Genomic DNA, 26,413 nt, shown 5'->3' with positions numbered 1-26,413 from the left:
TGTACTGGGTGCCCATATGATGCCTTTCCCGAAATTTGGATAATTTTATTGCTGACAAAAAGTTCCCTGACAAACTTAACAGCTGTGGTTATTGTGGCTGGCACACATCTCTCCAAGGGGGCTGGATACCACACCACTCTTTTAAATATGATATAAAGGAAAATGGAGCAGGGATCTCAGATGGCCTTTAGCTGTTAACCTCAGGAAGCAGCTTTAAAAATATTATCTCTGTTATTGTAGTTGTTAATGCTTTCCAAAAGGATGACTCTTAGGACTGCAAGAGCTCACTGACTTCACACATGCACATCCTTCTCTGAGGTTAAACGGGGAATGGTTCATGAGCACACAGCTGAGAGCAGAATTACCTAATGAAGTGCACTTGCCTGAGCACATCCAGCTCACACACAGCTTTCTTGCAAACATAAAAAGGAGCTTTTAATGTGAAAACCTGTTTTTGTTCCAAACTTGGAAATGTTTACGGGAAATTGTGCTTCTAGGCTCCAGGACACGAGCATGCATAAATGCACAGAGCACTGCTCACATTCACATCACTGAGGTCTCGAGGGGCAAAAGGCCTGAAAAACAAACCTGTTTTTACAAAGGGACACAAATGAAATTATCCAAGTTAGAGCATCTTAGTAACAGTGACAGTCAAAGGTACTTACCAAGGCAGATTCTTAAATCCATGCTGTTGTTGGGCTCTCCAAGTAACCAGGCATCAAAGTCAAAAGGAAGCATCTCCAAGTCAATCCTGCAGAACTCAGCATTGAACTTCACCAACCTAGTTGGAGAAAAAAGGGCATTAGATAATGGCATTTCTTTTGGGAACTGTAGAGAAAGGGTGATGGGGAAGTAATGGTTAGTGTAACAACCACAATAGCTAATATGATGATAAATTCACCTGTTACCACACGACAACTCCACAGCATATGAAAACAGTAAATAAGGATTCTCCTGAAAACCTCAACTGAAATTCCAGGTGTGACTCATTTGACTTACACAGTGACTTTTCAAACCGTATCTTAGAATAAGGCAGACATCACTTTTTTAAAGTTTCATTAGATTTATGGAGTTTGGTTTTGTGCATAGTGCAAGCTCCCTTTCTTCTCTTGTCCTAGGTAGTGTTTCAATGGAATATCAACCCTGGGTAGAAGTTAACTTCCCAGCTACAAGAGCTCACCTCTTACACAAAAGAGTTCCAAAGTGTGTAGAAGAGAGAACTGAAGAGAGACAATCACAGCTGCCCTGGAGAATAAGATTCATGCTCTGCAACAGATCTTTCACGTGATGCTAAATTACACATTGAGAAAAAAAATCAAAAAAGACAACTGTTTGTGTGCTTCTCATCCTCTGGGAGCCTGATTCCCAGTCTGACTGACAGATCCTCAAAATGCCTCTCAAGAGCTTAGGGAACTGCTAAGACCTGCTCTCCTGCCTTCCTGTATAACACAAGCCACGGAATTTCAACCAGGCATTTCAGGATCCAGACAGAACACAATGTAACTGAACTAACAAAATCCAACACTTCTGAACCTATAACAGCCCTCACCTTGGAGGTGCAATCAGATTGGCTATTCAGAAAATTAGGTAGGAAAGATCCTGCTAAGCAACACTTACAATTTTACATTTGTATTTCTGGAACTTTTTATTTCTCATCGAGCTCTTGAGAATATGTAAGATATAAGCAGGCAAATAAGTTATCTTCTGCCTCTTTTCCCACTATGCAACATGAAAAAAATAACAATAGCAACACTCTCATGAACTGTTACAAAACAGGAGATTCATAAACTATTGTCTATGCTTAAACCATGAGGGAGTGAAATACAAAGATAAAAGAGTCATCCAGTCGGTATCATTATTAGATTAAAAAAAAGCAAACACTTCAGACCTGTTTGTTAAGCAGTGCTGTTTGGGAATGCTCTGCTCGCTTTCTTAATTGCTTCCCCATTGGGAGGAGGGTGGGATGCATGTGTTGATTTGACTAAAATTTCCTTCTAAAAGGGCTGTTTAACTCCTAAGTAACACTGAAACACAAATAACCTCACTCAATTTACATACAAACTACCCTGACAAGCCCAACACCTTCCCTTGGCAGTAGCTGAAGCAGCACAGCCTGTGTTTGAAGCGCTGTCCTGCTCCTTGGGCTGCTCAGACACTTCACATGCTGCACTAAATGAGGGTATGGTTACTTACAATCAAATTGGGGAGAAAATTCAGTAAATTTTAAGTCTTTAAATGTCCATTCCCAACTTCCTTCGTAACATTTTGCTTCAGTGAAGTACTTCAATATTGATGACAGCGATGGGAATTGTTGGTGTTTGTTATTCACCTTCTTCCAGTTGTTCTGTGAAGTGAAAAAAGTTTCCATCTAGAAGCTGAATCTGATTACATTTTGGTTTTACTTCTGATAGATTTCTAACAGAAAATGCATGCTCCTTTTTAATTACTCCATTCAGGGACCCAAACTCTGCATAGAAGCTCATGCTTTTTATGTAATTACTTTTAAAGGCTTTTTCCATCCCAGCATGGCTGTCTCTTTAGATCACTTACTGTGTTTCTTTTCCTCTCTTAGCTTTTGTTGATGGTAAGTCAGCTTTAGGCAGTGAATGCTGTAGGACTGTCTGTTCCTGGGGAATCCCCTCTGCAGGGAGAACTAAACAGCTTCACACTCTCCTCCCAGGGGGATCTGTGCAATCCAGAAAGGGTTACCAGCTTGATGTGCAGGTAAAGTGCCTCTCCATCCTTCCAACTGTTCCTCATAGCTGTGTGTTTACAGGCAGGAGGGTCAAATCCCTATCCCTAAACCACACAAGTGTAGCAAAAACTTGGACAACTCTCTGGTGCATTAGCTGCAACAGTTACTCAGGAATCATCTTGTTCAATATTTAATCCTAAGGTTCTTTTAGCAGCTTGTTCAATTATGGGATGAAAGAAAGAAAGGGGAAAAAAAAAGGAAGGAAAAAAAAATCCCCAGCATAGATACAATTAGCCCAGAGTTCCCATCACCACCACCATTCATCACCAGCATTGAGAAATCAAAGCTCTTTATTCCTTTCCACTCATTCCACTCATGTTTAGCACTTCTATGTTAAATGCAGTGGGTTCAAAAGGAGTGATTGAGAAACACTTTTTCCTCAAGTAGCCCAACATTAGAGTGCTGTTCTGAGTGGTACCAACTCTCTTTTGCCTTAGCTAAGCTACACACAGGCACTAAACCAACACACTCAGTGAGGCAGGAAAAAAGCCTTGCTCTTTCTCTGTAGATTATGAAAACAAAAGTATAGAGAAAGGGCTTAGCTACGTACTCCAGGAAAGGCTGTTGATCCATGAACAGGGAAGGGGATGTGTCTGTGCTGCTCTCAGACCATGACACTCACAGCCTTTACATTCCTCCAGAGAAGACTCTTCAAAATGTGAGCTAATAAGGTGCTATGTTTATGTGTGGTGCCACAGGAGTGTTTGTCACCTGTGGGCTTGATCACCCCTGTGAGCTAGGAATGATGCATTATGCACCTCTGAAGGAACATGCAGGTAAGGTTTCCTCAGCAGCGCTGTGGAAAGGAGCAGCTGCCATTGTCACTGTGTATCATCCACCTTAACAAATACAAGGAAACACTGCCAGGATTAATCCCTCTCCCGACTGTCATAACATGTACAATGAGGCTTCTCCTTGAGCAGCTTTTGCTACTTATCTCTATTTTTTGCTGCAGAAGCTGTGTCTACGCAGGCAGGGGATCGTGTGCAAGAATGAATGGGCTCTGATTTATGTGGATCATATCAGACAACCTTTCAGAGGCTCCTTCTGGGTCCCCGTGCTCCATTAGTCTGCAAATGCCACATAAAGGTATTTAAATCAACAGTGAGGACAGTGGGGATTAACAAGCAGAGGAACACACAGCTACCAGAGCAGTCACTGCAATCATGGTAGATACTGCACAATCTGTCTCCACTGGCCCTCTCTTAACAGTGGTTGGAAAGTGTTCAAGCACACCTATTTGGGATGGGAGCTGTGGATGCCAAATGGACCTGCTGTGCTCACAACTTTCACAGTTTAGAGGCCATGTCGATGGCTCACAGCAGGACCTGGAGGCCTCAGCTCCAGGACCACCCACACAGCCTCTGCAGCACCAGGCTCAGGAGGAAGGGGCACAAGCTGGGACACACCAGATTCACAGCTTCTCCCATTCCCTGTTCCATCTTTATGCCTCTCCCATGTCCCTCTCTGAGAAGCCCTTTTTGGGCTGTCTGTACCTCCTGTCTGACCCTGCTGGAGGATGTTTCAACTCACCGACCTGACAAAAGCTCTGCAGCAATAGAGAAGAAAAACAAAAAAGTAAGAAAAGAAATAAAAAGCAGGAAAAAAGCAGCTATCTCCTGCTTCACGGGTGAGCAGCCCATCCTGAACAAATCACAGCAAAATTGCAATGCTTAGAAACTTCATCCCCTGCTCCCCCAGCTCTCCTTCCCTCACAAGCACAGCGTGACTCCCCGGCTTGCCCTCCACAGCTGTGCCCTGTGCAGCTCCAGGGTTCTCTCTCTCCACGGGTGGCAGCTCTCCAGCCTGCATGGGGCAGCTCCTGATTTTCAGTAGTTCCTGGTGGGTATGGTTTGCAGTGTGGTTCCCTGCTTGTGCTTTTATTTCTGCTGTCACAGAGCGCCGCTACTCTCCCTTGTTCCTGCTGGCTACAGCATTGTCTTAACCCAACGCTTTCCTCCTATTTTTGCAATATGAAAATAAAAGCTCTTCCAGCAACGTTACAACAAAAGGCTTGTAGCAATATTTATAGATTTATAGAGTGAAATGGCTGTTATGCCTCTAGGTTAAGATCCAGGGTACCACTTACTGTTTGGGTTTCTGTGTTCCAGCTGACCCACCCAAATCCTTGCTAGTAGGGATAGAAAGCAAGTTATGATTAAAAGCATATTGGAGTGGGTAAAGTGGGCATCTGCTGGGCACTGAAGGTCCCATCACTGTCCACCACCAACCTGCCCACCCCCAGCCCAACTCAGCCAACAGCAGGAACACTCACGTTGATTTTATTTCCAGGCATGAGGCTTGCAATTGTTAACTGCTCTCACTAACTGACTAGACACTGAGCAGTTCCAAAAATACCAGTCTGGGGGTGATAACTTTCTGTCATGTAAAATCTGACATCTCAGAAAAGAAAATGATGCCTGGACACATGCAGGCATTTCATAGCTTTTAAATATTAGCACCAACAATTATTTCTGCTTCACTTCTTACACTTTTTGCGAGTTTTAATTATTTAGAGTTCAGCTCGTTCAAAGATTTATTTTACTTTATTTTTGATATTTCCTTTTCAACTGTCACACCTTCTTTGTCACAGCTTTCGACATGCTGCAACTTCTAACTTACTGAGAATGCATCAAGGGACTTGGTGCTGGTACCAATACACAGATTTACTCACCCTATAGACATTGTGTTACCTTCAAATGCCATTGAGATGCCCTGGTTGCAGTCCTCTCCTCAACCATTGCTCAGGTAACCTGTCTCCATTTTTCTAGGAAGAAATAAAAAAAGCCAAACAAAAACCCAAACCAAAATTATTTTTACACATTTTTTTCAGATCACAGTGAACAAAGGCTGTGACACACAGTTCTTGAGCTCCCTTTCCATTTTCAGACAAGCTAAATTTCTGCTTATTTCACAGTAAACCTTCTACTGGTAGCTGCTTTTCCAGCATTAACCCAACGATTGCACTACCTGATATATGGTATATTGCAATGCATGAGAAGGTCAGTGTTTCAGCTTTGCCACCCTTACATCCTCCTGGATGTTAAAATATGGAGGGGTGAGTCTCTGGCCTCAAGGGCTGGCCTGCTCTTCCTGAAGGTCCATAAATCAGCTGCCAGGACTGAGGCTCAGTGCCAGCAAGACACTGTTATTTATGGACTGGAGACATGTTTCAGGTGCAGGGGGAGTTTGAGAGCAGATGAAGCTGTCCACATAGACAGAACAATTCTGCAGAATGAAGTTCCTTCTGCAGAAGGGTCTTGGGTACTCAAGGATTGTGCAGTCCAGCTCTTAGTCAGGTGTCTGAATACAGATTAAATGGTAGTCACTTTTGCAAATATTGTCTTTGTTCCAAGTTTCTTTACCACCACCATCATCCAGACAACACACTGTCCCTACCAAAACTGCTGCTTGGGTTTGAAGCAACAAAGGGGAGAGATACTCCCAAACAATTTTTGATTAAAACAGAACATAACATCAACTTACATTAAAATATAATTCAGTGCTTGTTTGATATTTTTGTTTTTACTCTAATGAAAAGGCAAACATAATCTTCCACAGATTGTTGTTCCCAAAAAAAAAGTGTATAACAATATGCACCGACAGCAAATGTTGTATTTAAATATTCAACACAGCCGTGCTTGCGGAGACCTGACAGAGAAAAATCCCCTGCTCTCTCTTCCTCCTCATTCAGCAAATCAGGCAGAGGATTTTGAACATAAATTCAGAAAGTATTTTCATAAACAGAATATTTCAGCAGTTAAGACTGTGGTTTTAAGCAGTTCTGACTCTTCACAGATTCTCTTCCTATGCCTTGGTGGAAACAAATCAAACTCTTAAGCTGCTGCAATAATCTCTAAGAGACAAAACAGATGGAAAAAATAATGGGATAAGGTACCTTATGAGTAAGATTTTGGCAGCACAAACTTAATGCCTCTGTTCTTTACCTAAATGTTTAGACTTTCAGCTGCCAAAACCAAAATAAAATTGTGGTTTGGTTTTTTTTTTAATATGCAGTGCATTTTATATATGGCATACTTCACATATTAAAAAGAAATTGCACAGGGAAAAATTACTCCAAGAAGCAAAGTAATTCAATATTATTCAGTAGATTTTGCAATAGAGCCCTAGAAAGAAAGAAGGCCATACATACACAGAGAGACATTGCAGTCCTTCAATGTCTGCAGCCACAGATCCAGCAGCCTCATGCAGAGGGTCATGAAGGGAAGGTGATGCTGTGTTCCCTGAGTTGCTCCCATCCATGTTCGATGCTGGGATGAGCTCATGAGGATCCCACAAGGCCAGGGAAGATGCACCGTCTCCCTTCTGGATGGGAGAGAAAGTCAGACAGGATCATGGTGGGAACGACTGCATTGATCAGGCATGGGGCTGTTGAAAGGAGCCCTGGAGCAGCACCACTTTTTACTCCTTTTATTACCTTTTCCCCTTCCCATGTTCATCCCTTGTCTCCCCATTACATAGCTTACCCTGTGTTCTCTTACCCCAGTGCCCCTGGTTTTGCTGTCCTAATTCCCCTTTTTTGATGTTTACTGTACTTCTTTCTTGATCATCCACCACAGCAATTCCCAAACTCCCCATTTTTTAATGTATGAGATTTGCCCATTTCTCACACAGTTGTCTTGTTATTGCAGCCATAAACCATGGTTAGCCTGGGCAGCCTGGGCATGACTTTCTCTTTGATTTCTAGATGGCTCAACAGTTTCTTTTATTTCTATTCTTTTTGTGCAACTACACGGCCAGGGTAGGCCACTCACTTGGGCACTATTTGCTTTGGATACTGGCAGTTTCTCAGCACTGAGGTCTCAAAGCACACATTCAGGACAGGCCCTTTGTGTGCCTTGACACAGGCACAGCTCATCCTTTGCCACTTATGGGCTTTTTAGGTTTTTCACAAACAGCCAAGCAATTTTGCCAAGGAAGAGGTATTTTCTCAACATTCACTGTTGCAGTATAGGCAAACTCAGCCCTCACAAGCTGCCTCTGGAACAACTTCACTCATTGAAACCATTTTTAGTTTTATAGGAGGCCCAATAATGTGTCTGCAAGGACTTTTCCAGCAGAGAACCTGAGAAGAAATTGGTACAGCTATCAAAATTCAAACTTAAATACATCAAAAACAACCTTCACCCTTCTGAGTTTTCTTGACTGACACAGAATTATCCTCCTTTACTAGAAAACCACATCATTTTTAGAATTGAACTACTCCATGAAAAACAACTGAGAGCACACTTTAAAAAATCGTCCAGAACAGGGCTTTTATGCATTTGTATAACTCTAATGTGTATTATGAACTTGCAGTGAGATATATCAGTTTGCTGAAGGAAATAAAACTAAAAAATTGCAAAGCCTATACCCAAGGATCCCAGTGCAACCTGAGTCCTGCAGACTTCAATTCTTGCAGAATGCTTAAAGATATGCAGCTAATGCCTAGAAAGAAATACATTTTCGGGAACCTACTTTAACTAAGAAGGGTGAAAAAAAGAAATTAGAATTAGGGAAATCAAAGCCCATATTGGTGTACAAGTAAGAATGTGCGCATATGTTTGCATGTAGAATCATGCAGCTTAAAAGCACACACAGCTTTGGGGGTTTTTGGTTACTTGGTTTTAATCTGTTCTAAGTCATGATCCTCAAATTGAGTTTTCCGTAATTGGTTTTAGCTGAGCTATAATGCATTGAATTCAGAAACCTTAAATCTTCATCATCTTATGTTGTTTTTTGGAGATTTTATCTCATGCTAGTAACAAGTGCAAGACTTGAGCTAAATATTTACTGTCAGGAAAAATGCAGTGCTTTCTTTTTTGAAACAGAGCAGCTACAACATCGCCTATAAATGTTTTTCATTTTTATTTCAGTATTAATAACCACGTTTTAATGACCTCATTCAAGAAACCCACAAGAATCTGGCTGTTCTTTTTCTGCTGTGTTGGTGCCCTTTACATCATTTCCTACTTCTAATAACTAATGATGATAGGTAATTACTTAACAGATGGTAAAAGCTCTTTAATGGCTTTAAAGGACTACTGAGCTCTGCTGTATTTTGGGAGCATTAACTTCTGTGACTTTCCATCTTCCTTGGGTCACTCCAAGTTTGTTCAGCTATCATTAAATATTCAAGGGCTTGGGATTTTTTTATTTTTTTTTTTTTAATATCCAGAACTGGAGGTTAGTGACATGCTGCTTCAGACCATTGTTACTTCAAATGCATTTCTTCTGTGAGGCCACTCTTAACACTGAGAAGCCATCACTCCTCTCTTTTCTCCCCAGCTCTGATCAGCACAGCAGCCTGTGCAGCCCTGGGCGTCTGACCTTTACTTACTAGAGATGCAGCTCTGCCTCTCTCCTGCAGCAACAAACTGTCACATCATTAAGAGGAGGCTGGGGGAGGGGGGGAAAAGTCAAACCTCAAAGCTAAGAGGGTTGGTCTTGTTAATGTCCTACACTGCATTGACATCACCTCCCGAGTAACACAGGCAGGAGAAATTCCACTTCAGAGGGGGGAAAAGTGAGGAGGGAAATTCACAGTTTAACACAAACGCAGTTAGTGACCCTCTTTATCCTTCCCTTGCACTTGGAATAAATTGCACTTCGTCCTAATTAGTCAAAGTACACTATATGCCATCCACGATTCTGCCACCGTTTTTCCAGTTCTAGTAGTTGCTTCTCTGGGTCTGTATGTAAATATGAGAAGCTGTGGCAAAAGACACAAAACTGACTGAAAAAAAATTTACTGCATCATGAATTAGCAAAGAGTATGTCTAGAAACAAATTATTCAATTTTACGATTGCTGCTAAAATAAACTCTTGCATTTTGCGTGAGACTGTGAAATTGGAAATAATAAACAAAGTCATGATGATTTCTTCAGATTTAAGATCAAACAGCCCTCCTGGTATATAGCTACAGTTGCAATTGATTAAGTTGTGTATTTTTCATCTAATGCAAAGAGCTGCACGCAGAGTACCGGACAGACCATACATGAGCTCTGCTTAAGTGTGCCCAGAAGTGTGATTCACTGCTAAAAATAAATGTTTATAACTGGTTTGTTACTCCAAATAAAATAGGTACATAATATAACAAATGGATCATAAAGCAGAGGTTGTGAAACTTCTATTTGAAGTGAACAATGGAAAAGTTTGGGAGAGGCTGAATTCCTTCCTCCCTCCCTCCTATTTATCATCTCTGTACCTCTGTGAGTATTTACACTAAGGCAGGTGTCCATCCCTGCATGGGACTCAGTAGCATTGCCACCTCTTAGTGTGTTTGGTCAGTGTTTTCACATTCAAGTAACAGCTCCTGAAGTCAAATAATACACTTATTCTCATAACTAAGAAGTGCGATGTGCTTGTTTTTCTCTGCGTAGCTCTGAATTGCTCAGAGCACAGGTATCAACTTCCCATTTGTATCCACCAAATCCGAGTGCCTCCTGCAACATTGCAATTTTGTTTTTGAGTGAGAAGAAAATGATAGTTATTTGCCCAATGAAGACCCAAACGTGACCTCAACTTGTACTTTGTTCAATAATCTCCAGTACATTTAGTAAACTGCTGTTCTGAGAGGATTATGTTCAAACACAGAGTGAATACTTATAATCATCACCATAAAAAAAATGGACTCGCTAGGTATTAATTTTTGAGGTACTAAGCACTTCCTTTGCAATTCCATTGTCATCTGGTATCATTGTACCATAAATTTAGAATGTTGCCTGGAAGAGAGCTGTGTTGTTTTGCACCATGACTCCTCATGATTTAGCAAGTCTAAGCAGATACAGCTGATTGTATTAAGCCATTTGCATTTTCTACTCTTTAGGAAGAGATACAATCTAAAAACTTTTAAAATAGCACTATCTTTGCACAGCTTACTAAATTGTTATGAATAAGCAAAATCCTCGATCATGTTACACTCTAGATTAGCCTGGGCTCTTACGTGAGTTTGTAACTGAGAGGGAAAAAAATAAACAAAACAAAGGACAAACCAGCTGTAAGTCTTGGAAGGTTCCACTTGAGAGTGAATGGAATGAGGGCTAATCACACGTTTGGAGAGTGTGGTTTGTTCACCTGAGACCCGAACTTTGGATCCTGTGATGCCTCCCAAAAAACACTCTGGCACTTGGCTCTTGTTTTCCTGAAGATGGATAAAAAACACTACAGAGTCCAGCAGAGTGGTGTGCACTTCAGGCTTCCTAAGACACCACGTGCTGCTCTTTAGAAGCAGAGGTAAAAAGAAAAGCTGAGGGATCAGCTATTTGTGCTTACAGCCTCCCAGCTGGGATGTTTCTCCTCAGCCTGCCAAACTCTTCTACTGGTGTTGCCCACTTCACTACCCTCTCAAATCCCTCAGAAAAGCCTCCTTGTGTGAAGGACTGTGTAGCACAGATAGCTAAACTCTTCTCCATACGGGCTACCATCCAAGTATGGATCTTAAGGGATGAGCCAAGCTTATGCTCACAGCTCCAGGAAGCATCCCCACCTGAAATGCAAGGGAGAAAACTCATGCCTCAAAAACTCTTCCAGAATGCTTTTATAAACTATTTTTTAATTATTTTTTAAATAAATCTCAGCAATAAATATTTTTACATTTTTAATATACCGCTGAATCTAGCAAATTCATTAGACTCTGCATAAATAGTAGTTAGATGTAATATATAGTATTTACTCTTGCAGCCTGAGAAAAGAAATGCAGTCCCTCTTACACATCATATTTTAAAACCTGAAACAGAAAACAGATCCTTTCCCTGCCTGAAAAAAAAATACAAGGGGTATTGCTGAAAAACTGAGTTTTCCTCTTCAGCAATGAGCTGTACCACACTGCCCCTACTTAGCAAAGCTGACAGGAAACAATGCATTTGCATTAGGAGTTGGGTACTTTTGCTATATTTCCCTCCCCTCCCCCCCAAACCTGGTGTTCTTTGAGGTCCTCCAAAAGGCACTAAAAGCAAGCACTTTGCAGGAGGCTCCCTGAACCTCACAGAATGAATCCCGGGAATGGTCTATCGCCTTAGTTACAGTACATGATTCCCAGTCCCAGCAAGTGCACTGAGCTAATTCACAGCAAACCACAGGCTTGCCATCATCCTCAGAAGTGCCAGGTCGGAGCCATTTCTGAGACAAAGCACAGCCCTGAACCATTTTAGGCTTTCCACCCTTGTTAAAAGCAAAACATACGTAGGAAGGAGAAACAAAGAAGCACCTATGGTTTAATTAAAGGCTGAAAAGCCACAGGTTTCTTTTGATATTTGAACTAATCACAACAGAAAATCATCATTTGATACACTTTTTTTAGATTTGCTGCCGTTTCATGGCTCTAGCAGAAAGCATGTACATGAATGTGTTTTTAAGGTTTCTTTATGTCTTTACCATATTTGTTTGGATTGAAACAATAATGTTAGACTGTTTCCACAGCCTCTGGGTACCCCAGCACACAACCAGCACTATAGCAAAACTCCCTCAGTACTAACACAGGATCTCTGTGAATCTGTATTATAAACAAAATATATTTTCAGAAGGCAAAATAAGCATACTGATGTTATTAAGCGTGACAGCGGGTCAATCTGGGGAGAGGTCAAAAAACTGAGCTGGAAAAAACATCAGTAAATAATACATATTCACATCACCTGTCTGGCTAAAATTGTTTAAAGCACTGCTAGAAGTCATCTTTGAGCCAGTGGTCTAATTTATGCTAGGAAAGATAAGAGAGAAGTCAGCATTTCACTGGCAGAACCCCCACTGCATGCTCCAGGATCCTGTCCACACATCAGGAAAATGCTTGAAGCATACTTTGATTTGTTGACACCCATCCAAGGACAACTGAGAAGCAAGAGGAAAGGAGATCTCACCTTAAGAAAGAGCTGGTTGCACCTGGGATCTCTGGATTCAGGGGCCCTCTGGATCTGTCTGGTGCAGAAGTATCCAGAGAGATCAGGGAGAATTCCCAGGGATGACCTGCATTTTGAGAAAGAAAGAAAGAAAGAAAGAAGGATCCTGGTGTATTTATTCTGAGCTTTTTAACTCAGATTGCATTTACTCTATGGAGGTTTCTAGTAGGAGCAGGTTGCTTCAAAATCTTAGTAGAGTCATCAGAAATTAGGTCAAGTTGTTTGACAGAGATGAGAGTACAAGAATGGCTGGTTTTCATCCTCTGTTTGGAACCTAGAAAGTTCTCATGAGTCCAGTAATGCACTGAGTGGATAAGGACAAACTCAATAGATCTTATTAAGGTTTTTGTCCTAGTAACCAGTCATGAGTGTAAGGAAAGACTGAAATAAGGCTGCTGTGGAAGGGTATCTGTCTTGGAGAAAAACATCAAGGAGTGCTGCCAAAGCACTGTGAAAGTTTGCAAATCCAAATGACTCCGAGAGAAGACTTAAAGACTGTGAAATAAACTTCACAGTATTTATTCATCATCCCAATAATCCTCACAAAATAGAAGCTGTGAATTTTAAGCAGAGTAGGAGGCCAAGGAGAATAAAAAAATGTTGGTAGTAACATCTATGTTTCTTCTATATTTTTATACTTTTTTTTTATTTCTTCTTTTAAACTTGTTTCCACTCTAGTGGAAGGAAAAATAATTAGAAACAGGAAAAAATGAGATTAAATTAAATCAAGACTGGGTTGTTAGCTAGCAGCTGGGATTCTGATGGTCTGGTGCTTGAACCTACACGGTGCTTTCGGGAACTCCACAGTGCAACCACCATCTGTAGCTCCACAGCTAAAAGAACAGTAGGATTGGAAATAGATGATGTGAAGTAAAGATAACTCACTGTATTATAAGTTTATCCCCTTTTTTTTTCTCTGTTTAATTTTCTAGGGGTGAAGTGACCAACGAACAGAGAGAAACAGATTGACATTTATTCTGCGTTCGGGTTTTGGTTTTTTTTTCAGTTAAAACTTTAAACTTTTATAAAATGTACATTATTGTGTCTGTGTCTCTTACAGCACCACCTTGATCCTTGAACTACATACACTTGCATTTACATTTAAAGAAGCAACCTTTTTTTAGTCCTGATGATGTGAAATAACATGCATTTTGGAATTAAATGATTGTTTTCATTTTTAAACACCTGCATGTAGCATTACACCCCACAGTCTTAGCCAGTACAGTTAATATTATTCACCTGATGAAAAGGAAATCCTATTTTTATTGGTAATAACAAAAAAATTTAGACTAAAATAATGTAATATGCCTTTTGAAAATGGTCCCAAATATAGATGAGAATTTCTTACTGTAGTAAAAGGTTTCTCAAACCCCATGACTGAAAAAACAGTTATCTTAGAAAAAAGGATCAGGCAATTTTCTTTAAAGCTCAGCACCATTATGAAGTGTGTTTGGTTTTTTTTTAATCCCTGGAAATCCACCTTCTCCTCTAGCAGCTTGGGGATTTTTTCTCTTTATATTAAGTAAGGATAGATTTTGTTACTTACATGAAATGTCTGTGGGAAAAAAAAAAATCCTGCTTAATTCTTCACAGCAGATCTCTGAGTGCAAACTTGCATCTCTGAGTGCAAACTTGCATTGCTCCAGGAAATGGGTGCAGCTCACAGGCCCGGGCTCTGCTCCAGATACCTCAAGCAGATAAAGATGAATCTTATTAAGCTAAATCTCTTCATTTCCACCCTTAGACTTCAGCACAGGTCGAATGTGATTTCAGGAAAGATCATATCTGAGCTTTGGACTTTCAAAGAACTGAGAAAAAGCACAGGTGTCACTTCAAACATGGCTTTTATCTGGGAATACAAACTGCAGCCCCTGCCACTGTGTGAAGGGGCACCGGGACACACCTCTGGAAACAGTTGACTCTTCCAGTCAAAACAGTTGAGAATTTAGACTTCCACGCAGCTGAAAACAATAATATCATTTGCCCAGCGGGTGCTCAATTTTCTTTGAGCAACGTTATTGTTCCTTAGCTTCTCTAAGGTTTGATTCAGGAAAATGAACTACTGTGTGGCTGACAGATGTTTGAGCGAAATCATGTATCATGATTTGGGGAAAATGATGGGTAACATTCTTCTCCCATTTTAAATTCTTTTTCATCATCAAAAATGCATCTCGCTCAAACTGAATGCACCGTATCATCTTGTAGATATGCAAGTAAAATTCACATTTGGATTAAAATTACATCTATTTAGCTTGCATGCAGAAGCATGAAGCCATCTATCTTAGTAGCTTTAGCTTGTAAAAGAAAGAGGGAGCAGAATGAGAAGTGCAAAAATCATTGTATAAGTAGATATATATGCAATACAGGTGCATTCTGGCTGACCTGGAGACTGGAGTGGACAAGAACACCTGGTCAAAGCCTGAAATAATAATTATTAATCATTATCAAGTTACCATTTTAAACCAATACAGCAACAAGTAAGCAGTTTCATAACAGCACACAAAAATAATTACCCTCACACATTTTCTATCCAGAGAAAATGTACTTTACATATCATGAAAAAAATTGGTTCTTTCAGACTGCAACATGGTTTTGCTAATGCAAGGCTCACAGAACTTGGATAATACTGAGCATAAGCTTCCAGCATTTTACTATCCTCTGAACTCAACTAGAAATCTGAAAATATTGGTTTGCCAATTACCAGGCAGTGCATTTCCCCCAACTGCTCACAGAATAAATGTCACAAAAATATATCTGTTCTGAATGTTTCTTACTGGAGCATCACTTAAACACTTACAGAAAGGGAGAAGCAAAAAAAACTTTGAATTATAAACAAAAGAATTTAAATAATCACCATCAAGACTTAAAAAACCACTGTGCTTGCAAATAAGCAAAAAATATTTCCACAGATCCAGGAATTCAGATGATAACAGTGCTCAGAAATGTTCTGCCAGAGGGCTCTGTTTTTCCCATCAAGAAGTTTTGATACATCAGCAGCCATATGCTTTAATTTACTGCCTTATGCTAATTTTGGTGACATTCTGCTTCTGAGGAGAAAAATCTAAGTGATCTAAAAATCCATGTGATGCTTCAAAATGAGTTTTCACTTAAGATGTATAATACATATGTGAAAACAGATTTTGATTTTTCAAAACTTTTCCAGCATTACAATAACGAATTGTAAATTTTGTACTACAGGAAAATAAGTAGGAGCCATGAAAGGAGAAGAATAAATTGTCACTGAAGGAGACTGGGACTTCCAAATTTTTGAAAATTAAAACAAAAATGTGAACACCTTGAAAATGTGTTGCAGATACTCGAGTTACTGATTAACAGACTAGCTTTTTGGACTTACTCCATTAAAACAATGGTGATTACAGAGTACTTTGAAATTTTGCTTTCATGTAAACTGGAGACATTAAAATAGATGTGTTCACATGCAGGATACTACAAAATAATGAGATTAGATTGTATTTACAAGACTGCTACAGAATATTTGGATTGGCATTAGGAAAACGTTTGGGGAAATTTCAAAAACAAGCTAATCCACCTGGGATGCAGGACTTTCTGGCTCCAAATTATAGTGCAGGTATTGACAATCTGTTTTGTAAGTGAATGTCATGGCCATGTCATCAGTAACAAGTCTCCAACCCGGTTCCAAGGAAAGATTCATGGACTTGAACAGATCCATGTTTCTGATCCTGTTTTTGAACCTGTGGAGTCTTTCAATTTATGGCTTCCAGCAAACTGGATGCTGTTTAAAGCAACTTTTGTTATCAAAACTTTTGAGAATGAAAAAGGGAAATTGTACTTTGCCCCTGATTTATGAAATAACTTGCATTTCTTTTAATCCATAAAGTGTGCATTCATTTTTGTCTTACAGAAAAAGCCAATTATGACATTTTTACAGGTGTGTTCTTTCCAATGAGATTCAGCTACTACCATCTATTGATATATACTGTGAAGGGTCACTCTGAAAGTGTTCATCTTCACTGCACCTTTTCTAAGAACACTGTAAATTATCAGGGGTGAGAAAAGGACACAGAAAGAATGGTTCTCCTTCCCAGTGGTGAAAAAGAGGAATTAGAAAAGGGAAGAAAATATAGGAGTAAGTGTGAGGGTGGGGTAAATGCACAAGCAGCCTTTGTTTCAGAGGTAAATCTTCTAACACGAGGGCAATATTCAGATGTATAGGGGTGATCTGTCAGTAAAAGACTTTTATCTAAAAACCAGTCTGAGGTGTGTAGTTGTGTTATCCTCATTAGCTCACATTAAGGTGAGTTGGCCAACCTTCTGCTTTTTAACATCAGCCCAATCTCACTGGACATGCTCACTCTCCAAGCCTTTGGAAAAGAGTCTGGTTCCAACAATCTGTGGAAGGAATGCACTGACCTGAATTAATTAACTGAAATCAAGCCAGTTTTTAAAAGGAACAAGACCAAAGAAGGAGGTGCACTGAATTGGAATAAGAAGTGAGTTGTGACTTGCAGCAAAGCCCTGACTCTGTGATAGGGAGCTGTGTGAATTTGAGGGAACTGCAACTGTGGCTGAGGAAAGCAGCTCAGGCAGAGTGACCTCATGGGAGTGGAGGAGAAAACAGGGAAGGGGCTGAGGTAGAATTTAGCAATTTCTTGTTATTGCATATCACAGCAAAACACTGCCATCCCTCAACCCTTCTATTGGTTTCTCTTGCACTGAGCAGCAAACACAGTCATTATCTCCTCCAGCCTCAGACCCAAGGTCTGACAGCTGTATGAGACACCTAAGGGCTTTCTCAATGTTATGGCTCTCCCTTTCTAAAATTAACAACAAGGTTATTGTCAGGTTTTCTTGAACATTTTTGCTCTCACTGCCTCTTTTGTCTTTAGTTGATCATACAAAAATAAGAATTTGTCCCTCCCGAAAACAAGCTTAGCTTGTCTATACAGAAATCGTCTTTTTTAATTTGTTTTCATCTGAGATACAAAATATCCACTGCACACCTCCTGCATTTTGTCAGCATCTCACTAATTACTTAAACAAGACAGTTTTCTTCTTTTTTTCCTTCTTTTTTTTTTTTTTTATATGAGACATATTGGGGAGAGGGAAATTCTGTCCTTGGTTACTCATTTCATTTATTCAAATTACAGCTTTCCAATCCAATACTGCAGAAGAAGTGCTCCAGGGTAAATTTGGAAGTCTGTTTCATTATGATCCCCTAAGTATAATGCAATTAGAATCATGCCATGAATGACTAACAGTTTAGAAGCAATTATTTTATGACGAGGTGAATTTCTACCTCACAACAAATATTTCTCACGTTTTTTTGTGCTAGTCTTTTCAGCTGGTGCTAAGAAGATTAGAGAGATTAAATAAGCATTTAGAATCACGAAAGGAAAGCCAGAGGAATCTTACTCTTGTTAGAGGAAGTTGAACTGGGGAAGTGGAGGACTCAGGCCAGGTGAGTGCCCTACAGCACAAGCTGGAAGGTGATGGAGGCCTGAAGACTTCCTGTGTCCACTGGATCAGGCTCTTCAGAGGTTGTTGATCCCGTTATCCATGGTCAGGCTCTCTGGGATGAATGGAAGGCGAGAGGCTCATGGCAGAAAGGTGGACACACGCAACACCCTCACGGTGCAGTCCAGCACAGAAGCTTGATGGACACTGAGAAAACAGAAGGGAATTCGCATTGACAACCAGCTTGCTGCTCTATTAGAGGTGCTGAAACACATGGATATATCCTAACCCATGCCAGGACTGATCCTCAGGGAATTACAACTACCTATTCTCTGCTAGGAATACATAAGTCATACATATCATTACCCAGTTTGACTATGTTTTTACCTGCTCTGTTGTAGTACTTTGACAACATGGGTTGTCCAGAGCTGTCATTTTTGCCAGCACCTCCTGCTGCTTTCTCAGGCACATGAAAAGCTCTGTGGCGATGCCTGGGCTGCACACCTGGCCCACTATCATTAAAAAATCCATCCCTCACATCAAAACCATGGATGGAATTATGCATATCATTCCCAAACCTTGTGGCTCGCACTAACTCCGTACAAACACCAATCTGTGGAATTCAGGGAGTGGTGCTCAGAGCCTGAGCCCCGAAATCAAGCCTTGAGGCTCTGCTGAGATTCCTGACTTCCAGGTAGGAATGAACAACAAGCTGAGCCAGCAATCAGCAAGCTGTTCTCAGAGCCTCTGCCTGAGTTATGGTTCCCAAAGCTCCTAGGTTTCCTTGTGAGAAATATGTAAATAAAAATAAATGAGTGCATTATTGCTAGTTGCTTCTTCACTAAAACACTATGCAAGAACAGTAATTATTTTCAAGTTGAAAATGGAGCTCTACACTTTTGTGGTGGCACTGCCATTTTAAGGATTGCAAGCTCACCAGAGGCAGGTTCCTCCTTTCATTACTACCCTATTTCCCTTTCAAAACAAAAGTTACACTAGTTACTATTGTAACAGCCTGCATATAATCTGCTGAGAATAAATACCCATGTAATGAGCCTGAAATGATATGGTAATTTCTTAATTCAAAATAATTACATGGTTATTTGTGCCCTCTAAAATAAAGTATTACTTACTCAGCCCAAACAAATTGCTGTTTGCCCAGGTTTTGAACTCTGGTAAACAGTAGCAGAGCAGTCATCTGCATATAGAATCCTGAGACAATTTTATGTCAGATGTTTACTTACACAGAAACAGAAACAAATATTTGTCAAGGCAACAAGCAGATTTTCGTACAACCAGGGGAAAACCAGCAGAAAGCCCTTGGAAATAGGACTGAAAACACGGCCAAGACAGAGGGCTACAAGGGCACCAGCTGGCTCAAAGTCACCAAGGTGCCCTCTAAAACATCTCACAAGCTTGAAAATGTTAGATAAGAGGATGGGAATTGTTTGGTTTATTTTGGCTTGGTGTTTGTGTCTGAGTTGAGTGCCTACCTCCCTGTGCTGCCTGGAGATACAGATAGGACAGCCACCACATGAATGCAGACTGGAAGGAAGGAAAGGAGGAGTGAGGGCAGACAGACCTTCAAGCCATTGATTCCAGCCAGCTTTCCTCAAGTCCAAAAAGCAGCTTCCACTGGCTTTGAAGAAGGCTGAGGAGGCCTAGGTTTCAGAGCACTGATAGAATATCTAAAAATCATCTCATTCTGAGCAGTAGCAGAAGGCTTTCCACTGATGTGAATAATGTGAGCTTGGAGCCATGGATACTTGTGACCACTGACTTCTCAAAGATAATTCTCTGCTCTCTCAGACTGGAAAAAGGACTGTTAAGGAAGGGCTTGGAATTGGACTGATGCTGCTTTGTGGATAAAGGTAGAGCCCTTCAACACCCAGGGTGGAGATCAAGTACCTCACAGACACCCTTTGAGTGAACCACGAGTGGAATAAATTGAGTGCACTACTTTTCATCTGAGGTGATTAAATATTTGAGCCTCGAATGCAAATTAAATTCACACTTGATTTTATACTCCTGTATTACACAGGTACTCCTCCTCTATTTTGCTTGTCACTTGAACACTTTGGATTGAGTTGTATACCTGCATTTATATTTTTGGAGACTTTGCTAAAAGAAGAGGACCTATATGCAAGATCTGCATGCAGTTTCCTACTTCCAGGGGAAAAAAAATAGTGAAATCAGCTGAAATCTGGTCTATCCCAATTAAGTACGTCTTGGTTGAGAAATAAAACTCAATTTTTCCACTTAAAAAATAGGCATTTTGAAGAAGCCAGATTTTCAGAGGCTCACAGATCACAAAGAAATAATACAGGTTATTTTTACAGATGTTTTCAACCTACAACATGGTGATCCAAAAGGTATGATGAATCATGCAGAACCACTGCTTTGCTTCCAGAAGCATCTTGGGTCTGCTAACAAGTCACCTGCTGTTCTAAACCTGTAAGAAAGAAAATTATTGTATATTTTCTGCTAACATATATGCAAAAATAGCAAAACTTTGCATGACTTCAGTGGTAGAATTCCTTTTTATGCACAACTTAAATTCGTTATTTCAGCATCAAGTATCTCTTACTCTATTTGTATATTATAGTTGGACTATTCCAGTATTTTCACTTAGCATTCTTGCTGCTGAAAAATCATGATAGTACTCTTTGCTGCGTTTGCTGAAGGTGTTAAAAGTGTAATTTGGAACACCTGACCTTACAAGAAAAATCGCAGCTTGTTATAGTATCAATAGAGTCATTGTTAAGATCCCTCAACACAGTGTTTTGCATTGTTTGAAAACAAGCTGCATTTAAGAGTGCAGCATAACACTGTGTGCTACAGCATTTAATTATTATTTTTTTCCCAGAAACCATTTGGTTTTTTTTCTCTCCTTATTTGTATTTCTTATGGCTCAGGATGTAGATTACATGCCCTGAAAGGTTGTCTCCCTGGAAGCAGTTTTCTGGTTGTTTTATCCTATACACCCTTCCTACAGCCAAGTGCCTTCAGGCTGCTTTGTGCTCTTTAATGCCAGGTCAATTTAATTCAACCTTGCTCTTTGCTAAGGTTGCCTTGCCATTCTGTGTACCAGTATTGTTTTAGGTGCTCTTCATGCTAAATAGTTGCAATAGTTTTCATGAGGACATTATGAAGCTCTCTATAGTTTTCTACAGAGATTCTCTAAGCACCACAGAAGAAAAAAACCCAACAACGACAGGGTTCAGCATTCCAAATTCTGATTCTAGTAGCAGTGCATGCAGGTGCTGTTGCCCATTTTGAGTGATGATGTCCAGATTACCTTAAACAGATCAGCTAAAATTTTGGCTTTTATTCTAATGTAGGTGTCATTATATCCACTCGAATAAATTTATTTATCCATCTCAATGATATTGCTTGTTTCAGCTTGTTTGGTTTTAATTCAGGCCTGAGCTGCTCTGTAATCATTTGTTCAAGTTTATGACATTACACACTGTTGACTAATACCTTCATTTTGCTGAGTTTCCATTTATTACTGTCACTATTACAGCAGGATTTAAATTTTTGTAACCTGCCTATCCTAGCATGAATCTCATTTCATTGACGTTTAACACTGATCCTGAGGGCTCCTCTTTGACTGTTTGTCACCTAAGGAGCAAATACTTTTGCTGCTGACTTTTAAAATCAATTATAATCTTGCAGGATTTGGCTGAGAGGATAACCCAAAGTGAAAGGCAGGGAGTCTTAAGAGAGAGAGTTTCCCAATGCATTATATAAGATTGATTTTCCACGGGCAGAAACAAAAGGTCAGCTAAAGGGGAAAAAAAAATAAACCAAAAGCCACACAAAAAACCCCCAATCTAGAGTCAAGTCTTTTCTATGATACCTGAAAAATATGCATAAATCTGTTTTTCAGTCACTGAGTTTTAGGATTTGGTATAAAAGAGAACAGCACCACAAAGTGCCAGAGGGATGCTGTTGAAAACCACGTGCACAAGTTCTCTTAAAGGGCATGTACTGCAGGTACCACCTGACAAATGCTAAACAGGCTGGGATGATCACATCTCTGCTACTAAAAGAAAAAAATATTGAATACCCATCATTAAATCCCTTTATTTAACCTAATATGACAAAAATAGAAACTTAAAATTGAATTAAACCACAATTTACCATTTCAACAACAATATCCCTCTCTCTGCTTTCCAATATTCGTAGTTTCATTAACTGGGTCTGAGCTAAATCTCCAAGTTCAATAAAAAAAATTGAGGCAAACTGAAATACTGTGCTAGGTGATTTTCCATCAACAGATAAATAGATAAATGCCTTCTCTTTCAGAGTTGTTCCTTGTCTGTATAAATGACAAATACAGATTAATGGAATCCTCAGAAAAAGAACAATATGGTAACTTAATGGAATGAGCAAACGTTTTCTTGAAACTACCCTTTCACACAGAATTAAGAATAATTCTTCTTTGAATTCCCAGCAGGTACATACATTTGCCTCCCACTCTGAATTAGGCTGAAAAGGTAGTGAATTTGAAAACTGTTAGAGGAATTACTCACGTATGGATAAGCAGGAGGGCCACTAAAACCAGATTAAAACTAAATATATTTTAAAGGCGGATTTTAACAACATCCCAAATAATCCCATAAAACAGATATTAAAATGCACGATCTTGCCCAGCAATTCTCAGTGACTGCTGTTGTTTGATCAATAATAGGGAAGAAGCTGGGGGAAAGGCAGAGCCAGAAAGTAGGAAAACGTGATGGGGAAGCAACTCTGGGGAAGGTGGAAGAGCTGCAAATAGAAAACTTGCAGGAGAAGTTAAGGACCAGGCCAGATGGGCTGGCAGAAAACACTACCCAGAGAAGCCCAAGGTAATATAATTGCTTAACTGGTGAGCATGTCTGAGCCAGGAGCTGCAGGATTGCCCTTTACTTGCCTTTCCAAGCTGCACGTTGCTACAGGTAACATCTCTTCGGCCCTTCTGCTCTTCAGCTTCTCCTTCCCACACTGAGAATCTCCCCATTATCGAGAAAACAGTCGTTACAGGAGCAATCCAGCAGTTCCTGGGAGACACAGGGTGACCTTTTCAGATGCATATATTGACAGAGAATTCAATTTCTGAGCTATTAGCACATAATTTTACCTAAAAACTACGTCTGGAAATATTTTCTTAATGCCAAAATTTTCTTCAGAAAATCGAGTATTGGGTTTGTTTTAACCAAATTGAAGCAATTTATTATATTAAACAGTTCAACACGTTTTGCTTTAAAATCAATGATTGCCAACTGCATTTTTTTTTAGAATACTTTCTTCTGGGAATTCAGACATCTTTAGCATAAGTGAACAAGACCTTCAATTTGCTGCAGAGTTGTGTATGTCGTTATCTAGCTACACATATTCCAATTATTTCATCCTGGGAGGAGCAGTTCTCAGCCCCACAGAGAAAATTGGAGGTCAGGCAATAATGGCAGTAGAAAGGCTGAGCAGCTCACGACCAAAAGAAAAGGAACCAATTCAATTGCAGGAATGCAGTGTTTTAGTGCAATCAAAAATGACCCCCCAAAAAATGTCATTATTTCCAAATCAATGTTCTTTGAAGGCAGGTGTTACAACTTTGCCTTCTCTGGAAACAAAAGCAAACACTGAAATATCCAAAGGGAGGAAAATGTGCAATTTCTTCTCATCTGCTTGTGCCTGCTCCCCATTTTAAGACACAGCCTAAATAATGGAGACTAAAAGGTTAAAATGGTTAAAAAGTTATTATTTGAGCTCCACGGTAAAAGTTACTGTGACAGACATAAGTCTAGGGAACTCTGCCAGTGCAATGAATGTCTTATTTGGGGTACAGTGTTTGTGATTGAAATCGAAATACAAACAAACATATTTATAATGTAACTGTTCATGTACCTACAAGGCACTAAAAGCAAAATCAGAAAGATGTCCTGTCATCAGAGCTCAGCATTAATTTATTTTTCGATTCCAGTCAATTTGTTATCACAAATGCTCTCAATTAAAATGTTTTATTTGATACAGGGTGAATTTAAACAATCTTTTTTTATTCTGGTGATAGAGATGCACTTAGCAGCATATAAAATAGTGATTTAATGGGTACTTAATGGTCTGAAGCTCTAAACGAACAAATCATAAATTAAGGCTTTTGTAGCCTTTTATGCTTTCCCATTTGGATCCTAAAAAAACAATTTGCATTCATTATGTAGGTCTAATATACAGTACCTTGCCTTCCAATGACATTCAGCTGCATCCCAATATTTGCCCCCACAGTATGACTGACACTGTTACCTTAGGAAGAGCTTCTAGTTTAAGGTCTGGGACACAATCTTTCCTTGCCAAGGGTGGACAGAATGGTTTCAGACTCCTCCAGGTGACTCTGAAATTGCTGTAATATCCAGATTGTGAGCAACCACTGACAAAAAATCCATTTCTTTGTCTGCAGTTCACTTCATAATTTCAGACCAGTCTGTAGGGAGGGATTTTTGCAACCCTAGGAAAACTGAGCAGAGAACCTTGATAAGTAAATAAGTTTGCAGTGAGACTATACGAAAGAAATTCCTTCTCAAAAATTAACCTTAAAGGAAAATGTAACTCCTTTGCTTTTTTCTTAAATATTTTACCTGTGTCCAAGAAGCCTGAAGTGCTTTTGTGTATGTCTTTCACATCTGATATGTGCTGTAGAGAACCCAGCAGTCTCAAACGGCAGCACCTTCCCAGCATGGAAAAACCTTAAAAAACGGGGTTGGTTTGTTTGTGGGTTTTTAACCTACAATTACACCTATCATAAGGTTCTTTTTTGCCTCAGAATACTCTGTGGCTGGAGGGAACCAGAGCTGCCTTGTTGAGGTGCCATTTATGCATTTACTTCTATGTATAAGCAAATATTGCTACTTCCTGAGACACTGGGATTAACAACACATCAGTAATGTAGCAACTGGGGAAAAGTTAAATTAAAAATAACATAGCACACATACACTTTATGTGAGAATGTAAAGATTCATGTTGAGTTAAACACATAATTTTTGGATAAAAAATATTTACCAAAATATGTAATTCAGTGCACTCTACAAGCAGAAAGAATTTTAATGCTACTACCAAACCAAAAATAATTTTTCTAACAATTTTAGTCCTTTTCCTGTTTTTTTTCCCCTCTTCTCAACACTGTGCTATTACCTTTCTCCTTCCCACTAATATCTGCCAAGGAGGCACTTGCAGCTGGTCTCAGTGGTGCCCCAAAAACAGGGCCTGGCCATTTATTGATCCATAACGTGGCGTGTTTGCATTTCCCCCTCTGTCCTGCATTGTTAGCACTCACTGTATTTTTACAGGCACTGTCATCTCTAGGTCATTTCAGTCACTTCTGCCTCCTGTGCAGCTTCCTCCCATGAAGGGCCCAGGTTTGCAATAATTCTCTCCTAACCGACTGCTTTTGGAAGCACCATATTGCATTTCTTTTTGTGCTCGCCCTCAGGTCCATTTTCAGCTTTTTCCATCTTGTAAAGCCTAACAGGGTTATATAATGACAATATTAGTATCTCAAATGGTACCTGAGAGCTTACATCCTCATATTGTAAAGCTTTATTATATTTTTTAAAAATAAAAAAGAAAAAACCCCCGTTTAATATCACGTAAATTTAGATGTGAATCCTCTGGCACAAAAAAATTCGTCCAGCTGCCCCTGGGACTGTCAGTACAGTAAACAGATGGCATCAACAAAACAAAATCAACCACATAATTCCCCACTTTTCAGGGGAAAAAAAAAAGGCAGCAGCAGCATCTCATGCATTCTGCAAACCTACTAATACTAAAATTTGATTAAAAAACCAAAACCAACCAAAAAACACCCCGACAAACCTTATCATTAGACCTTCAGAAATCGATCTGCTTACACTCTTCATATTTCTGTCATCTTTTAGGGACTTTGATATTTCAAATGAACTGGTCTATGGTAGCCTGCAAAGAAAGATATTTGTACAAAAATCAAGTGCCCTCAACTTCCTTAAGACAAATTCACTATAAATGGTCCTTTAAATGTTCTGACTAGTGTTCACGAACTTTTGCTGAATTCATATATCACAAATACTGGTACAAACTTAATTATAGATGTGACAGGCTGAACTACTATAGGGGTGTTAATGCACACCAATCCTGGAAATTAGTTTTCTGTAGAGGTTAAAGCTTAAAACACTTTTTACAAAGAGAAAGGCTAACTGCATGTTTTGTGGTTTGCACCTCCATCACCAGACAGGTTTCCAGATCTCATCTGTATGGTGTTCTTCACATAATACAGAGGATTAACTCTAAAAGACCCCAAACTTTCTTTGGGTTATCTCAA

At 39.7% G+C, this 26,413-nt stretch overlaps 2 long non-coding RNA genes across 2 annotated transcripts in view; both read right to left on the bottom strand.

Annotated features, from left to right (window-relative positions):
* The window catches only part of LOC127478783 (uncharacterized), a 73,955-nt gene extending 53,418 nt beyond the window's left edge, over positions 1–20,537 (bottom strand). The window contains exons 1-8 of the long non-coding RNA XR_007907340.1: positions 20,439–20,537; positions 18,043–18,291; positions 15,031–15,067; positions 14,195–14,336; positions 12,610–12,715; positions 6,909–7,081; positions 2,194–5,522; positions 449–781 (exon numbers count right to left, since the gene is read on the bottom strand). This is a non-coding gene — a long non-coding RNA (uncharacterized LOC127478783). The remainder of the gene's footprint in view (positions 1–448; positions 782–2,193; positions 5,523–6,908; positions 7,082–12,609; positions 12,716–14,194; positions 14,337–15,030; positions 15,068–18,042; positions 18,292–20,438) is intronic.
* A 2,080-nt stretch (positions 20,538–22,617) lies between these two features.
* On the bottom strand, positions 22,618–24,815 carry LOC127478788 (uncharacterized). Its single transcript, XR_007907347.1, has 3 exons — positions 24,699–24,815; positions 24,367–24,463; positions 22,618–23,129 (listed from the first exon to the last, which is right to left on the bottom strand). It is a non-coding gene; the product is annotated as an uncharacterized LOC127478788 (long non-coding RNA).
* Positions 24,816–26,413: the final 1,598 nt, after the last annotated feature.

This window comes from Manacus candei, unplaced genomic scaffold (assembly GCF_025592945.1).
Source record: "Manacus candei isolate 608988 ecotype Guabito, Panama unplaced genomic scaffold, ASM2559294v1 h1tg000062l, whole genome shotgun sequence".
In the NCBI taxonomy this organism is placed as follows: domain Eukaryota; kingdom Metazoa; phylum Chordata; class Aves; order Passeriformes; family Pipridae; genus Manacus; species Manacus candei.
Note: the sequence above shows the minus strand (reverse complement) of the source record. Positions and strands in the feature narration are given on the sequence as shown.